Here is a 4,196-nt window from a genome sequence, read left to right on the forward strand (position 1 = left end):
ATCTCACGATAATCAAGATTTCATCTCGTTTATTAAGTTACTTGTAATCATAATCAATGTGATCATATCAGATGTCCACTGATACGGGAGGGGGCACCAGTTCATTTCTGTCACCTGCTCTTAAATAGAGGAGTGTTATTTAAGAGCAAAGCTCTAGAAAATTACATATTCCGTGAAAAGGTGCGGAAATAGTTCAACTCTCTATAAACCTCTCAACAATGTGCGTATTGGAGAATCACATGGATCGGCCGAGTGAGTATTCATAGTTTGACCAAAATATCCTCCCTGGTTGAGTTAATATAGCCTGTGAGGTTAGGTTAGAGTAATATAGGTCGACAACAAAGGATTGTTTTCCCCTTCTATTTCTGATTAAAAATTTCCGTCAAACACAATCCCTTGAACGCACTACCAGTTCAAATTCTTCAAATAATCCATCAAATCGATTGAAATCGATCAATTAAGCATCCATATTCATTCAAAATATACCAAAATAAAATAAAAAAATTCAAGGCTCAATCTTCTACAAAACCCTCGTATTAACATATTTCAAGCTCTTGCTATTTCGATTTCTTCTAAACGATGGTTTAATTATTCTCATATGCTTGATTCAGGATATAACTTCTGTCAAGCCGAAGTAAAACGTGTCCTAATCAAAACAAAGTATTTTCCTGAAGAACATTGTGTTTCAGAAATACAGGCTTAGATGCCGATGTTTTGGTCAAGGCATCTGGATCCCAGGAAGGATACATTCAGTTACATTCAGTTATCGTGTTTCCATTTCCAACAATTCAATCTCCACCACTTCTATTGGACAGAGTTCGGGAAGATGGAAGGTATATCTATAGATACCTTCGAACTGTTCGACAAAATTCCCAAGAGAGTCTTTCCTCGCTTTCTTGGTTCATTGCTGTAAAAGTGAGCTAAATTTCAAATTATTATTTTGATTTCTAATCAGCAACTTAACAGATACAAGAATAAGCAAATGACACACTTAATTGACATTTGTGGGTTAGACTGGGTTAGACCAAATTTGGGTTAATTTCGAAATAATATTTACTTTAGGTTTGCTTAGTTAGTATTTGGAACTGCGTAGAGTTGTTGATGTGAGGAAATTAAAATTTTAAGAGGAATTTTTTGGTTTGTGTTCATTTACCAATTCAGAATGCTTTGTTGTTTCAGAAAGTGGTGGATGAAAAGGGTAGTCACACAAACACTGTGCTTGATCTGCATTGGAACAAGAAACTCAAGTAAGTTTCGAAATTTAGGGAGATAGTATTTTCTGTTTCCTTAACTTTTGGTTTTGCTAATGTTGCTTTTGTATGTATGTGCTGTGAATGGATGCCTAAGTAACATCATGGGCAGCAAATGTCTTCTCTACGTTCTCAAGCAAAGATGGCAAGTATTGAACATACTTATGTATATATTAATATTTTTGACTACCTGTTTATAGGAAGGGAACTTCCTTTGGTGGAATCAACTCACATGTACCATGGCTTGTTGAAAACTACGTGAAGAAGGTACAGAACTCCACAAAACTCTTCTTTCCAGCTTTCCACTATCTAATACACTTAGTTGGTTATAAAAAATCAAACAGTTAAATCAAGTCTTTTATATTTGGAAACTGTACAGGCTTCCAGGTCTTGTACGTATCAACAAACTCAATCAAAAATTTCTCATGAACCTTAAGTTGTTTCTAGCTAGTCCTCGACTCTATCTTTCTTTGTTTGATAGGATTTTTCCTGCAACCAGCTTACCGGGGAGATTGCGTTTAACATTGTATTTCTACAAGTGGCTACATTGTACGGGGTCCTTAATTTCCTTTCATTTATCCAGTTCAAACATATCTCAAGGGTCTATCCTAGTTATGATTTAGCTGATAATACCTGCAGTTTTTTGTTTTTCGAATAGAAGATATCTGCAAGGAAACAGAGACTCGCTGGGAAAATTCCATATGTTGTTGGTCATATGCAGGCTCTTGCTGTTTGGGCTTGGTCATGGTTGAGCTAATATCAAGATTTTGTTATTACCTCTTGTTCAACTTTATTGACCTGTTGAGTATTTTATATTTATTACAGAAATATTAGCTGCAGCTCGTCAAGTGGACAAAATCCTTCGAATCATTGGAGATTTGACTTATACTGAAAAATTGTAAGTTTTGTTTTCTTAGTTTACCTTATTGATTAAAAAATGTTGCCAATAATCATTTACCTGTACGGCCCAGAATGTCATATCCTAAGCAGGTGCATATATATAACCAGTCAGCTTTATTCTTGTAGGTTTTGCACAGTAACATACTTGTAGGAAACATTCCATCCGAGTTGGGAAACATGACTAGGATTCATTACTTGTGAGTATAATTTTATGACTCTTTAAATGAATCTGACATCTGATAACTACTACATAAGTATTTCTCCAAATAAACACTTCAATTTCGCACTTTAAGGGGGTTGAATGACAATCATCTAAGTGGACGTTTACCCCCTGAACTTGGGCAGCTCACTGACTTTTATGGTTTTTAAGTTTTTGTTGAAAAACTTATGTGTTTCGAACTATCTTGATTTAAGTACACCTTCTTACAACAATGTATCCTATAATAATCTCTTCGGTGATATCCCCACTGGTAACGAATTCTCAAGGTTTGTGTTGATAGGTTATGAAAATTCATTTATTGCAGTCGTGAAAAAAAAGGATTTTTATCTCTATTAAATTTGACCACAATTTCGTCCTTCTGCCAGCTTTATAGGAAATCTCAGTGTAAAGGCAAGGACTTCGGGGTGAGGTTCCCTTGCTTGAGGATTTTTCCTAGGGTTCCGTCTCATTTAATATTTGTATCGTATTTCAATTCCATCCCTCTATACCTCACACATTTTATTTTTTTGCAGCTCCAATACCTTATGGCCTTCTTATGCATTGCATTGGGTGCCCTTGTTCTATTTCTCCTTATCTTGTTAGTAGCATTTCGATCACACAATCCAAAACCTTTTGCAGAAGGGTTGCCTGAAAAACCAGATACTTTTTCATCAAATAAACAACATTGATCCCTGTTAGGGGCTAATAAAGCGTACTTATTTCTTATGCGGTTAAAGCGTACTTATTTCTTATGCAGTTACATACACCTCACCAAAGCTTGTGATTCTTCACGTGAGCATGGAAGTTCCCCTGAACTGATTCACTTTTGTAAGCAAAGTAGTGTATCTCGTCTTTCCAGCGGTCTTATAAAATAAATTAAGTACCTCGCTCACATGGTTGTATAAATTTTATTGGGTACCTTATTTATCAGGATGCTAAAAATTATCATGGGTACCCAACTTTGAGGGTCGTATAAATTAAACTAGGTACCCAGTCCAATGGAGAATGCTAAAGATTATCATGGGTATATCATGGGTACCCGACCGACTTTGAGGTCATATAAATTAAACTAGGTGCCCAGTCCAATGTAGGATGTTATAAATTATCATGGGTACCCGATTTTGAGGGTCATACAAATTAAACTAGGTACCCAATCCAACGGAGGATGCTATAAGTTATCATGGGTACCCGACTTCGAGGATCGTATAAATTAAACTAGGTACCCACTCCAATGGAAGAGTGTATTATTATTATTATTATTCGGGTATTATTAAAAAATGGAAATTGTTTGTTGTACAATGAACCGAAAAAGATGCCACTATATGTTTAATGGTTTAAAATTTTAGTTGTACGATTGCCAGATTACCTTGTAAAAAAACATATCTTATGGCTCCTTCAGTCATCTAAAACTATTTTACAATTTTAGTTGCACATTACATCTAAAATTAAATGTGTAGTAAATATAAACTTTCCGCATGTGTCTTTCAAATTTAAATCTGAGAAAATGCACATATTCACAGTACAAGAACCAACTTGTTCCACACAAGACTCATGATTTAAGTGTTGTGTTCAAATTTTGGAATGAATTTGACATTATAAAATAGTACACTCAACTTGACAAAGGTTGGCCAAGCATACCTATGCAAATACATGGGGAATCCATAACTCAATTCTCGTATCCTAATCAACAGTACAAAATTGAGCATCCACATGCATATCTACTCATTCTGGCAGATGAAAACCCCTTGATCGGCAGCAACAATATGAATACCATTTGTGCATACGCTTAAACCCAACCATGTGTGGTAAATATCACCTGTACCGATTGTCAAACAAGGAAAATCAAG

At 35.4% G+C, this 4,196-nt stretch overlaps 1 long non-coding RNA gene across 2 annotated transcripts; it reads left to right on the forward strand.

Moving 5' to 3' along the window:
* The first annotated feature begins 336 nt into the window (after positions 1-336).
* On the forward strand, positions 337-3,075 carry LOC113276355. 2 transcript variants are annotated; one of them, XR_003324332.1, is made up of 7 exons: positions 337-915; positions 1,180-1,247; positions 1,451-1,517; positions 2,076-2,148; positions 2,277-2,347; positions 2,736-2,774; positions 2,883-3,075. It is a non-coding gene; the product is annotated as an uncharacterized LOC113276355 (long non-coding RNA). The 2 variants fall into 2 exon arrangements; XR_003324331.1 differs by having other exon boundaries at positions 337-833.
* Positions 3,076-4,196: the final 1,121 nt, after the last annotated feature.

The sequence above is a fragment of the Papaver somniferum genome, chromosome 4, assembly GCF_003573695.1.
Source record: "Papaver somniferum cultivar HN1 chromosome 4, ASM357369v1, whole genome shotgun sequence".
Taxonomy (NCBI): domain Eukaryota; kingdom Viridiplantae; phylum Streptophyta; class Magnoliopsida; order Ranunculales; family Papaveraceae; genus Papaver; species Papaver somniferum.